The sequence below is a fragment of the Aquila chrysaetos genome, chromosome 4 (genome assembly GCF_900496995.4).
Source record: "Aquila chrysaetos chrysaetos chromosome 4, bAquChr1.4, whole genome shotgun sequence".
Taxonomy (NCBI): Eukaryota; Metazoa; Chordata; class Aves; order Accipitriformes; family Accipitridae; genus Aquila; species Aquila chrysaetos.
Genome location: NC_044007.1, coordinates 20,233,677 through 20,248,363, shown reverse-complemented (window position 1 = coordinate 20,248,363; position 14,687 = coordinate 20,233,677).

Here is a 14,687-nt window from a genome sequence, read left to right as displayed (position 1 = left end):
ATATACACCTGCATCCAGAGGTGGAAATAAAAAAATATTTCAGCTGTGCAATATTGCCCAATGAAAATTTCCTAGAGCTTTCTGTAGGACTCTAAAAAAATAAATCACAAAGAGTATTGAAAAAATATCCTCATGTGAAATAACACCTCCTTTCAGGATTGCATTCTTTCTTTAGAAAGAAAGGGACACAGTTTAGTGTAGATGTGGTGCTTAGGGACACAGTTTAACGGTGAACTTGGCAGTGTTAGGTTTACAGTTGGACTCTTACGATCTTAAAGGTCTTTTCCAGCCTAAATGATTCTATGATTCTACGACTTATGTTTTCTCATACCTGTGTATTGTCAGGTATTTATCATCACTGTTTTGTAGAAGTGTTTGCATACCCAATTTTACATTGTTCATCTAAGAAAGGCAATATCATTTAGAAACAAGGCTCGACATCTAACGTATTAAGACTTGATTCATTTAGGTAAGTGCAGAGATGCACTTGTAAATGTGGTTTGTGAGGAGTGGATGTTTTGTTTGTTAGTTTGATGCTTCGGCTGTGCTGGTAAGTTTGGAAATCAACAGTTTAGATATCAGGAAGCCACAGTTTATGAAAGATATTTTTTTCTTCTTCTTCCAGTGTGAAGTATTTCACATTTCATAAAGAATGACGTAGCTTCATCTGTCACCTGAAGTTGCAGTAAAGGGTCCTTCTCCCCACCCTGCAGCAATGCTGCTGCATGAACTGCGGCACTGTTTTTCTTCCATTGCCTGGCAAGTGGAGGTATGTGAAAAGCGTAAGAAGAGCCACGACCTTTTCACATCACCCGTACGAAGCAAACACCGGGACGGTAAGGGATGAAAAGGCCTCCGTGACTCCGTGATACCCGCCGACAGCGGGATAGCCCGGCGTACGGCGGCGAGGCTCCCGCGGCGGCAGCAGCGGCCGGGGCGGCCGGGAGAGCGGGGGCGGCAGGGGGGGCCGGGGCGGCCGGGAGAGCGGGGGCGGCAGGGGGGGCCGGGAGAGCGGGGGCGGCAGGGGAGGCCGGGGCGGCCGGGAGAGCGGGGGCGGCAGGGGGGGCCGGGAGAGCGGGGGGCGGCAGGGGAGGCCGGGGCGGCCGGGAGAGCGGGGGCGGCAGGGGCGGCCGGGAGAGCGGGGGCGGCAGGGGGGGCCGGGAGAGCGGGGGCGGCAGGGGAGGCCGGGGCGGCCGGGAGAGCGGGGGCGGCAGGGGCGGCCGGGAGAGCGGGGGCGGCAGGGGGGGCCGGGAGAGCGGGGGCGGCAGGGGAGGCCGGGGCGGCCGGGAGAGCGGGGGCGGCAGGGGAGGCCGGGACGGCCGGAGCCCCCCGCGGCAGCCGGGGCAGCGCCCTCCACCGCGGCCTCGGGGCGGCACTCGCGCTCCGCCGCCGGGCGCGCCGCGGGCAGCAAGAGCTCTCCCCAGCTGTGCAGCTCGTTTATTCACTGCCCCGCAGGGCCAGTTCCCACCAGAAGCGAATCCTGTCTTCAACACTGCACGTTGCTCAGAAGTATCCCTAGAAAACTAAAGGAAAACAGAAGATCTGCGCGGTGGCTGTGCAGTAACTCTTCGGCTTGGCTCTGGCCGAGGTGGAAGTGCCAAGAGAGCTGCTTCCCATAGTAACTCGGCATTTCTAATTCTGCGTGAGAATATTAAAACAAACATACGCATACGGACACACATCACTGTTCTGATTTTGTTCGGAGATAAACCTGAAAGGTCAGGCTCCCTTTTATTAAAAATGCTCTTACTCTAATCCCCAGCAAAAAAAATGTGTAACACATGAATATGCATTTTGGTTTCTTGGACAGTTCCTTGGATAAAATTCCTTAGGCAAGGTTTCTTGGATATTTTTTGTCAATTTTTTTTTTTTTTTTAATAAAAATGCTATTCAGGCAATAAATCAAAATCTGTTAAGATTTCTTTGAGAACTTTTCTAGGCTTAGTGGAACTGACTTTTCCTTCCTAGTTCTGTATCAGAGTGGTTTTGGAAATGAGACACTGTTTGGTTACTAAAAGCTATGAGAGCAAAATCTCTCATCTTTATTCAAGCTGCACACCATTTTTCTTCAATCACATAGTACCTGATTAGCCAGGTAACATTTAATATGAGGGAAGTAGAAACTGTCCTTTATTTTGTGCATAAACTCAATCCAAATTAGGAAAAGAATCTAAAGTCTAAGCCACATTTGGCATATGTAGCTGCTGTCTTTACAGTATCTTTTATGATGTGAAGAACAAGGAAAAAAGTGTTCTGTACTTGTTATCACTTGCATATGAAGGGCCCTTTCTGATCTGAATTTAGGCAGAATGAAGTACTTTAAATTCTTTATTAATAGATAAATTTTCATTAAAAAATCAAACAATCTTGCTGTCTCTAGAGGATGCCTTGTACCCACAAATCTTCATTTGATTACTTTCAAAGGAAGCAGTGGTCAATTTTGATCAACTGCCTTATTTTCAAAAAGTGTTTATTTTGGTTCTTGTTCCTTTGAGAAGATCTTTTGAAGATTTGTGTGATGTGGGTTCTTTGTGAAATCTAATCTGTTAATCTTCTTCTGATGCAAATCTGTTAAGCTGTTAGCAAGAAGTCATACATGAACATAACAGTTGTTAGATAATAATGTTCTATTAGACCCTGCAGAACAGTGACAGACTGTTTAGAGATTACAGACGGGATGAAGACAATAAAGTAATTGACTCCTCTTGACTAAGCCTGAAAGACTAGTAGGAGTCTTCCTCCACCGTGCTGATAGTCCTGATTTATTCCTGTGGAAGATAACAGCAAATCAGCACAGTGGGGCTGGAGGGCCGCTGATCCAGAAAAGTGTATGATGAAAGGGTATTTAGAAAAGCAGGTCAGTTAACTGGAAATGAACAGGACAGGACTATACCTAATAACACCGTGTTTCAAGAGCAACTCAGAGCTGGCATCAGAGCCCAAAGTCTGCGTGGCGTGGACACAAGCCACAGACCAGAAGCTTTAGGCAACCTTGGTGATATTCCAGGAAAAGGAAGGTTGGTAAGCTTTGTTCCTCAGCAAGCACCCACAAGCGCATGAATCACAATGTGCAGAAGACAGTTTATCGCTGCATCTTCCATCTATGCATGAATAAAATCATGTGGCAGGTAGATAAGAGGAGGGGCCCTGTCCAAAATGTCCCTCACTAGGAGGTAACAGCAACCAAGTTGACTAGTCATATATGCTAACATGCACAGTGTCTGAGATCCTGATGGTGTTCACAGTTAGGTGTGGGCCATAAAATTGCCTGGCATTATTTTGCCCCCTTGCCGAATGTACAGTGTTGGCAAAACCTAAGTTTACTGTTATGATGACCATAAATATCAGCACAGCATAGTACCTGCTCTGTAATACCCAGATTATGAAGCTTTCCACTGGAAATTTAGGCAAGGCAGTGGAACATTTTCTCCTTTTGTGCAATGGCTAGAAAAACAGCGGAGCTATTAATGGGTAGATGATAATATCTTATTAAAAGATAATATGTTTCTAATTAAGAGCCTTGTATGATAGATGGATACAGCAGTATTTTTCATAGGGCTTGAGATTAAGGAAGAAGAAATCCCAGGCAATCAGAAACACTGAGTGTTTTTTATTCCTACCTAAGCAGAGATGGCTGTGCATAAGGAACACACTGTATGGAAATCTGCTTGCTCAAAATGGAAAATAATAGTAAAATACTAAACTTTTCAAACAACTCTTTCAGCAATGGAATACTATTGCATTAATACAAAACTGGCAGGCAACATCCTACCCTTGAAATGAAAGACTGATAATTAAACAAAGTTATGGTAAAAATTAAGATCAGAGGAACTGAGGCATAGCCAGATGAAGGGGTGTTCAGAAAATCCTAGGAGGTGATGTGCTCAAAGCAGTCCCCTTCTCTATCTCTCTGAAGGCAATAGAGGAGAATGTTGCGGCAAGGACTGTTATTAAAAATGAATCATTTTCCACATTTCTTGGAGGTGGTATTTGACATTTGTAACAGAAGGGCCTCCAGCACAGCTCTTTGCTGTTGTACCATCTGCATCATGCCCCTCTCCAGTCACATGCTCCACTGAAGTCCCTGGACAGTCAGTGGCCTTCTGCAGGGATGGAGCTTCTGTTCCCTTTTCAGTTTTCTTTGAAGACTTGTCAGGCTCTCTCCGGGTGACAGTTCCCTTCTTCGTATGGGCTGTAGTTCTGCAATTGCTAAGGGAAAAGATAAAAAGCCCAAGAACGTGTTGGGCTGCTCTTAGTTTTCATGCTAACAAGGATAAAAATGTTTCTGCTCAGAGTTTTGGAATGCTGTTGCCCTCCTTCTCCTCTGGGGTGGCTTTTCTTTCAAGGGTCTTGTCCAGAAAGGCCTGGACAAACCAGAAAGAAATGAAGTGCTGCTATTCACTTGGCAACATTTAGTACAGGCATGGAGGGTAAACAACAGTCAGTCGAGCCCTCTAAGCGTTGCTTTGACTTCCAATTTACACAACAAAACAAAACATCTTCTTTGGCTTCTCTTCAGTTTTATGATACACAGAAATCTGCATAAAGTTTAATGCAAATTTTAGCATTTCCATTGCAGAACTCTGTTCAACAAAATACTCCATATGACCTCAAAGCTTTATACAATTTGAGCCATCTCTGTGGCTTGATTTAAATATTTACCTCTTGAAGGTTCAGCTTTATTTAACATTAAATTTATTAATGCATCTTTGAGCTAATACATCTTTCCTATTGTTTTAGTTACATTCTTGGTATCTTCCACTATTATAAACAGTTTTGTTGTGCAACGCCTGAGTATTTCCACTTGCTTTGTGCAGAGAGCTTCAATTAAAGGACAGCATGGGGTAGGAGGATTTTATGAGCAGACAGCAAGTCAGGGAAAATGCATCAAGGCAACAAACATGAGCTGTGACTGAGGATTTCATGCAGAACCTGAAGATTTTGAAAATTTTAAATTCTTCAGACTTGGCAGCTGCTTGGCTATGTGGCATTAATTCTAAGGCAGGATCTCAGCTTTACTAAGTATTATAGCAGGCAGCTGATATGCAAAAGACGGTAATCTTGGTGTCTCCTGTGCAGAAGTGAACAGAACAGAGGATTCCCTCCGCAGCACTTCCAGAGCAGCTGAACTCCTCCTTTACAGTGTGCACAGCGCTGGTGCCTGAGCAGCAGTCTGCTCAAATGTACCTGGTTGCTTTGGTAAGTCTCATCCTGTCCAGATCTCCAGATCTCATGGAGGAGAGAGGTGGAGATTCAGTGATGAAAAGTACTGTCTAGGACATTTTGATGACCATCCACTTCCTCTTCACAGACATGCAAGGATGCACTCCACTTTATCGTTGTGTGGGCAGAGAGCAGCGTGACCAGAGGTCTTGCTTTGGCTTTTTCTCCTGAAGGTATTTCTGCCAGTGATCCTTTCATTTGTTTTAGCACTGGGGAAAATTTTGTCTCTGCCCTCTCTCCTTGCAAGTGCATGACAAGAAAGTGTCATGCAGATATGGGCATTCTCTGACAGTTCTCCAGCTAGAGTTGAACATGAGTCTCTCCCTCAAAGGCACTAAGAACAGGATCTCTGAAGCGTTCCCAACAGAAGTAGCAGAAGCCAAGAGAATGGCTGCACCACTCATTGTGTGACGTTACTATTTCTTAACATCAAGAAGAGAAACTCCTGGCGTTTAACTAGTTTTTAATCAGAATGATGACATCTAGTCAAAGTGATCCACACACAGAGGTCAAGCGAGCATTTGGAAAAGTGCTAGAGAACAATGCTTGGGACGCAGCCACATGAATCTTTAGGCCCCAGTTTTTTGCAAAATCTCACCCACAGAGCTGAGGAAGAAAGCCAGTCATGAAAAACTTCTTGATGGGAGAACCACTTTCCCTCATGCAATTCCCTCTAATGACACACCTCTCTCTAACTGCTTTCTAATGTAGACTGTTAAATAAAATGCCAGCTCTGTGCAAACCGGTTTCCTTGCTGAATACTGTGGCCTCAGTGCTCACCCAAGTGACTTATCCTGGAGAAGAGGATTAACACTGCAGTACCCACAGCTGTGACAAGTTACGGTAATTCCTACTTGTTGAGCCAGCAAAACCTGCAGTGTCAGCTCGTCTGTTCAAGTGACTGCTCACGGACTGCAGAAGCACTGATTTGAACTGGCTCTGCTGTTGCGTATGCCTCAAGTACGGCATGTTCAGCCAAGGCCCCCTGAAAAACCCAGGCTTATAGGTTAAATGGATTTGAATTGACTCTTACCTAAGAGGCAGAAGGGTAACATCAGAGATCCTGTAACACAGGAGCATTTGAGAACACCAATTTTTGTGAAGTGAAGCATCTGTTTCTATTCTAGGTCTCCACTACTGTCTGCAAAAAATATTACTGGCTACCACTTGACACAAAGTATGAGAAAATGAAATGGAACCAGTAAATGAGTTCCTTATTAAAAGCACTTTAATTTTTTTTTTTTTTTAAAGTACTGCTGTTCCATTTCCAATCACAGATTGCAACTCATTGGTTTCTGCAGCACTCTTGCCAAATGCATCATTTTAGACAGTAAATTACCTGGAAATATTTGCACACAACCTCTGATACAATTTCAAGGAAGCAAAGAACCAAAATAAATGTTAAGCTGCCAACAAATCCAACACAGTTCATTTCTTTTACTGCTTTCTTATAAAGGTAGCTTTATGGGTTTTTTCAGATTGTCTTGTCTGAAGTTCTAATCTGTCCAGGATCTTTTTATTACTTCTCTAACCTGAATGTTGTTAGCAATTCCCTCAGCTTGGCACTATTTCTTATGCCAGACATCTGAGGTTATGGAGACTTTTTAAACTAAAACTGCAGTTCTGCTAAATTCCTTTGAAATATGTCTAAAACATTCTGCCATGATTCTCTCTGTAGCATCACAGCATTAGCTCAACCTGCTTTTTTTCTCCTGCTACCGCCTTTTTGATATATATTTCTGTTTCTTTGATCCTAAGCAAGAGACCACGCACCTTAGGACCAGTTCTGAAAGCTCTCCCAGGCTGGCACAACACCACAAGCCAGAGATTTATAAATCACTTTTCATCTGATGGGCACTAATTTTTCAAATACACTGCCTTCAGCATTTCCCACAAGCACTCAGCAAATTTGAAAAATAGTTTTTAGGAATATTGCAAACCAAAGACATACATAAAGAAGAATTTTGCATATGAAATTGGGACCTCAGCACTATCAGTTCTACCAGTCTACTTCAACCTGCACTGTTGTGAGCAATGCAGTCTAGATTCGGAGAATTTTGCTGGAGTGCCAACAAACACAAACCTCTGCTTACCAACTTTGGTATTGAGAAGAACACACATATTAAAAAAAAAACCAAAACCAACTTCACATAAACCCCTATCCTCCTCCATCTTCAGTCTCTATTTTCCTTCTTTCTGCCATGGATTACACTAAATCCATCAAAACCCATCCAGTGAGATGGTGAGCCACAGTCCTTCAGGCATGTCCCTGCCCTGGCATCAGTTACCCACAGCTGCAGTCCCTCAGAGGGGTACCTGCGCCAGCGTGCGTCACCCACAGGCCCATCAAGGTGTCTATACCCACTTCAACATGGACCGTCTCCTGCTCCAAGTGTGCATCTCCAGACCCCAGCAGTTGCCGTTGTCCTTCTAAATTATTTTTGAGCAGCAGCACTGGGCATGTCTGGGTTGAGCTGACATTTTGATCAGGCATGGGTTTTCCTGCTGTTGACAACACTTGTTTCAGAGCCAGCTGGAAGCAGCTGTGACCATCACAGAGTAGTTCATGGTCTCCCCACACTGGTCACCACTGCCTCCCCCTGTGACTTAAAATCATAACTTATGCACACTTATACCTATATGCCAAATATAAGTTTGGAAAAAATTAGTGTGTGCTGAAAAATAAAATGGCCGCATTTGACAAGGTATTGTGAAAATAGCACTGAATTTCTAATACCTCAGATATTTATGTTATACTCTTAGGTTTCACACTACCAAATATTTCTCATCAAAAGAATCCTCTGAACTTGTAATTTGTATATAAAGTAGATGTTTAAGTTTCATTCTTTTATTTAAAAAGTAGTTTTGCCAATGGACAGATAATAATCGTACCCCAATTCTGGTTAGCAATTTATAATCACCTTCCTTTGACTCATTTACTGAAATAAAAAACTTGTGGTAGAAATAATATTTTCTCCTTTTTTCTCAAAAAAAAGAGCAAAAATTAAAGGCCTGGCATTTTCTTTAAAAAGCTAAGTAAAAATTATTAAGCTTACAGTCTTCTAAATAGCAATTTGCATAACTGGCATTGAACTGGCATTGAAAATGCAAGACATTGGGTCCAAGCCAATGGCTTCCCATGCTGTTGAGAAGTTGGTATTTGCACACATGCTTTCTATCTCTCCCATGATCCAGAGATACCAGGATTGGTTAAAATAATACTCTTGGAAGAAATGAGGGCATTTTCAGAAGCTTGAGGGCTTATTAAGCTTATACTAGATTTTCAGTTGTTGCTGTCCCCCACTGATGAAAAACTGCCTTTGCAATTATACTTTTTCATGAAGACCAGAAAAAGGATTTATTCCCCCAGAAGGCAATAGGTTACCTACACACACTGAATGGGAAGAGGTAAAGAATATCTCATCTACAAGGCCAGCTTTTAAAAATTAAATAGGATTTTTGTGTTCCCATTTACAAGGAAAATATTGCCCAGATTCATCCATGTGTCAGATCTTCAACTACTTATCTAAATGTGTCATACGGTACCCCATATGGCACATAGTTTGAACAACTGTACAGATAACAGCTGGTCATAGCCTGTGAGATGGCGTCCCTTCCTCTTAAGATCTCAGTGTCCTGTGCAACTGCCATTTTTTTAGTTCAATATGTATACAATATCATGTCTGTCTTTATTACTGCTACTATTAAACAGTTATTAAAGATGTAAGTACAATACACATTTTAGACATACTTTGCTTTGAAGGTCTGAAGCTGAATAGTATCTGTCTATCCATGGATAGACTTCACTGACAAATAGCATTAGTGAGCCTGTGCTTCTGATCACATCTGATCTTAACTTCTGAAAAGTTTAAGGGTAGGATTCTTGCTAGCTTAAGATTATACTGTTCTTCATCTTGGGCAGAAAATTTTTCGAATGTGTTTGGTTTTGTCTTTATCTGCATCTGACTGAATACCGATATGAATTTTCTCAAAAAAATGGGATGACATTTTAGACACCAGCCAAGTCTGTATTTTTACAGATTTGTGCCTGCTTAAACTCATGGTGGTTCACTGAAGTCTCTATGGGCCTTCTGGGAGCTCACAAACAAGATGAACACAGTGGTGTCCGATAGCTTCACCTCAGCAAATTCTACAGATTCAGCTTCAAGATCTAACGAGGCTCCTGCACCTAGATGTCTGTCTCAGCTCCACTCTGAAGATTAATGCAACATAGCAGTATGTTACACAGTGGAATGCTTGTTTCTGGGCTGCCGTAATTTATAAACTCCTAAACACAGATACATTTCCATCTATTTCAATGTAGGTGAATATGCATGGCTCTCAACAGGCATAGCTGAGGAGAAAGGCTGGTGATGATGACCCCTGGCAGTCTGTGGAGAAGACGGGTGGGAACTCTAAAGTGTCTGGCTGCCAGCAGTTGAGTTAAGGAAGGCTTGTGAGTCAGTCCTCAGCAGTACCACCTCAACTGTACAGGCACATTTATACAAGAATTAAAAATTAGTTACTGGCTGTGCACTGCCCTTCTTTCTGGCCATATGCACATCTAGTCCTTCAGAACAATAAATACAAGCAGAGGTATCATGTATTCCTTTCAGGTAGCTATGCTCCCTTACAAATGGCTTAGCTCATACTTAGCTGGATTTCTATGTCCAACGGATGGAGAAAGTGTTGTTAATAGGCTAGGCCAGGCTAAGCCAAGCTCTAACAAGTTAAGATTGTATATGTACTGAGGTGGATTTTCTATTAAGACTCACTTGGACATGTATTCTTCATTTCCTACAGAAGCATCTGTATAATTTTGAGAGTTTTAAAACTACAATTTGCTGATCCAGGTGTATTTGCACAGCACATGCCTTGTGGAAAATGTGTGGGTGTCATGTTCGAAACAGTTTGGTCCTGTGTGAGATCTTTCATCAACAAAACTTTCAGTGCAACACTTTTCTTCAGTGAATATTTAGAAAAAGCATTTTTACAGACAATAGCAAAAATCAGCATAAGAGGACTTTAGGATTAGTGTGACAGAAGGGAACTAGAATAGCACATAGCCAACAGAGCAGGGGATACATGTGCTTAGCATTGACTATAACTTGTAAGTGAGAAAGAAATTCATTAAAACTAACACCACCACAGTCAAATTTAGAATGTCACTTATACAGGTTTCTCCAGACATTTCAATCTGCCTAATCAACCCACCCTTGCCGAGTTCCCAAGAAGGCACAAAGTACACACAGTACTGTGTACACAAAAGACCTCATTGCTGTTGATCAGCCTCAGGACTGCTGCACTCTGGATCATGATCTACTCTCAAAACCTTTAAATTATTTATAAAGGACAGGGGTGGCATAAAATTTTCTACAGGAAAGGAAAGTGACTTCTGTTTGGCAAGTGTAGCATTCAAAATGGGCTAAGCTGGTGGACAATTTTGCTGCTGGAATAATTAGGCAGGTGAAAACAGGCTGAAGGAAGGCACTCCCACCAGAAACTTGATGTGGAGAGAATGAATCGCTTGCTCTTTTTAAGACTAACTTAGATGGAAGAAAACACACATTTTAGGAATTATGTTCTATAACCTGCTATATTCCACAGAAGGAATTCTGCTTAGGAATCAAAATTGTGCTGCTCTAGGTTTCAAGTCTTACTCCAGATCTTAAGAAATATATGCTGGGTTTCAAGACTGGTCTTGAATAATGCCTTGGTGATACAATAGTCCATGCTGAAACGCACACCACATCTTCATTGTTAACAAAGGGTCCATCAGCCTTAAATGACCTGTATTTGCTCAAGAAGCGTTCATCTATATACCTGTTAATTAGCCATTTTAATAGGGAAAAGTTTTATGGGTTTATGATAAGGTTATTTGTGGCAGGAAGTTCTGTTGTACAGCCAAGTTCTCCATCCCCTCTGTGTATTCAGCACAGTAATGCTAGCATTCTGCTTAAAAACACACCAATGCTCTTCAGTGCCAGTATGGTGAAAGATCTCACTTTTCTAAGAAATGGATTTGGAGGCTTTCCATATAATACATCTGCCTTTTCTTCTTACATCACACCTCAAAAAATTAAGGTGACCAGAGAAATCATAAGAATTAATATATTTCTCCAGAACGCATGTGCTACCTACTTTCTCTCTCTGAATAGCATCTGGATTTTCTTCAGAGTGGCTGGTTGTGTAACTCGGAAATACATGCCAAAACATCTGCAAGTCAGCTACATACTGCAAAGCATCTGCAGCTTAAAGCTCATGGGAATTCCTTGAATTATGGTATAGGGAGCACCAGGGAGCAGGAGGGAAGGGGAAGAAAGACCAGGCAAAACCCCCAAATCCTTGTGCTGCACTGTTTGCATGAAGGAAAAATAATAACAAAATAAGAGTAAGGATGAAGAATGATTGCCTCATTCAACTAATCATCATTGCAGAACTGCAGCTCATTTATAATCAGAAGAAATACAATTTTGGTCATCTCAGTACAGATTTTTAAAATACTATTATTCAGCATTCATGCATCATTATCATAACTGCACACAAAATACAGACTGAAAATGTCTCTTCCACATTCATCCTTATTGTTGCAAATCGTCTATGAACTATCACCTTGTCATAAACTGGAAATTTCTTCATGGTTTTAGTTCAAAGTCAAATATACCTTTAGGTTTTAAGAACCTTGTACCTTCCCTGCCAAAGACACCCACTGTATTTATCAACTGTCCCAACAGAGTTGATCAAAGGCACTGATTTTGAACAATCCCATTGAACTGGCATTGAACTGATTTGAGTTTACAAATTCATGATGGATCCATGATGAAGGGGGGGGGGGAAGGCAGAAAAACTGTTATCTAAACTGTCTTAGTAGAGCAACAGACACTATATGTTCTCATATAAAAAGAGGCTGTAACAAGTCAAACCAATAGTTCAATATTCTGCCTCCAGCAGGGGCAATTGGCAATACTGTGTAAGGTGAGCACGTGAGCCATTATCTGCAGTCCATTCATGTCATACTTCCTCAGCATCTGCAATCATTGGATCAGGGATGGACATTATACTTACCTATTCCTGGTTTAGATTATGGATGTGAAAGGATACATACTTGCCTATTCCTCTCATCGTCTGTTTACAGACTTTTAGCCCATGAATTTCTCTTTAACTCTCTAGAGAGAAAATACCTGATCACAAAATTAATTACTAGGATCAGCCTTAGAGTTTGAATCCACATGCCCTAACCAAGAGAATAAGCAGACAAATAGAAGACATTTGTGGTAGAAGGGCTGTTCACTGCTCCTGCTGAAGACAGGCCACAGCATAACAAGAAACACGAGGCCAAAAGGAGAGTACCAAACTGACAGAGAAATCCTGTTGCTGCACTCCACATCCCTGAGATTTTTTTGTGTTATGTATCACTAGACAGCAACTAAATAAAAGACTAAAACAATTCCAGAGCAAAGATCAGGAGCTCCCCTGAAGTTGAGGGCCTTAGCTTCTGTACATGGCAACCCATACCTCCAAGTCCACCCAGAAAGAGAAAGCAAACATAACCTCTCACCAAAGTTTCTGATAAAAAGAGGACTTCAGGGGAAAAAAAAAACCCACAACTCTTGTCTTTCCCATAAAGCCCCCTTAAAGTCTGACAGGGAAGCTAAGGCATAGTTGCAAGCCATGATATATTCTCTATCTGCCACTGTTTGCTCTCTTGAGCTGAATTTCTGTTTTGAAAAGTGACTGGCGAAAAAAGAAACAGTCTCATTTTCAGTGTTTATTCATTTGTGGTCTATGAACTGTTAGTTTCATTGGTATTGCCCAATTAAAATTAACAAGATTACATGAGCGTTACTGAAGACACAATTTGAAAACAAGGAGGCTGGGTAGCTCTTTCACAGCGGGCTTGACCACAGACACACTACTGGCCAGTTTAAGTAAGAGTCCAGCTTCACTGAGCTTGAGGACATATGTTCATTAGACATAAACAGAGCTAGTATGCATTAAAAAATATCAGTTGAAGTCTAGAAGAGTTAGACAATGGGCTAAAGGCTGGGCTCACTTAGGATGCTCTTTCTAGTCATACTTTCCTTATAGCATTTTTCACTCCTGAGAGGAACTACACTTCAAACAGTGGCCTGCCCTTCTCTCAGGCATCCTGTACATCAGGCTGCTCTAATACTTCCTGAAGTTAATGCCCTTTCCTCACTCCTGGAGAGAGGCTTCTCATGAAAGAAATGATGCCAGGTTCAGTGCAGAGCTTTCGGTAAAGAACTAAACAAAAAGCTGACAGTGGTTTGTGAGTTACACTTTCAGAAGGGTACATTTTGTTCTTGCTGGTGTCAGTCCAAAATAACATCAGTCTAAAGTTTACTGGAATTTATGCTGGCTTATACCATCGGAAGTGAAAGTGAACTAGTGTCAGGAGACAAGTATATTTTGCTGGTGAAGGGAAAGAGATGTGCAGTTTGAATTCAAAAGTCTCTCATTCCCTCTGGTAGGTGGTAGCATCAGTCTTCAGTAGCATCACCCACTTAAAAAAGCATGGCATTTGTGCTGGTAGTATCCAGTTATTTTTATTCTATATTCTAGTTCATCAGCATAACACAGTTGAAGCACTAACTTTGATCTTAATCTGTCTGGAAAAGTCTTCTCAATTTATAAACTTTCAATCAAGATTTTACCAATATTTCTTTTTTTCATTAAAAAAAAAGAAAAAATAAAGTTAACATGGCATTTAATAGATTTTTGCTTTATTTTTAGCTAACTCAAATGAAAATCTGCTTCATATATTTTTCTGCTCTGCAATTTTCTGTAATAAAAACTCATACTGATAAAGGGAGACACATCATATAAGTTCTACAAGTGTTCACTTTTCTTTCATAGATATCTTTATGTTAGGCATATAGGCGTAAGAGGAGAACAATTTCCTAATACTGACATTTGTAATATGGAAGGTTTGCATTGCCATAATGTGGAATGCAACATTTCCCCCCCCCCCGCCCCAGGAATAAGAAGAGAGACATGTAACAATAATTGCTCACTAGCAAGAACAGCTGAGATGCAGTAAAGACCAGTCACCCACAAAATAATTGCTTTAAACTTTCACCTGGGTTTTTTAGGGTTTGGGTTTGCTTTTTTTTTTAATTTAAAGACAGATGCTAGGAGGTCAGGATAAGGTAAGGCACACTGGGGATAGAGAGATCCTAAATGCAGAGTGGGGCTATGCACTTGTCTCTTCTGGGACAGGTGAATAAGATATAAAGGAATGTATGCTTTCAAAAAAGAACTTTTTGCAGATCATAGCAATGTAACACTTCTTTTTACCGATGATTACAGCATGGAAAGTTCTTTATCGTACTATCTTGAATCTTTCCTAGTTTTAAACAAATTTCCAATAGCTAGTCATTAAACTTGGGGTATAAAAACCTTGTGAACACAGAAGCTCCACTGCTCTGAATTATTCCACTCTT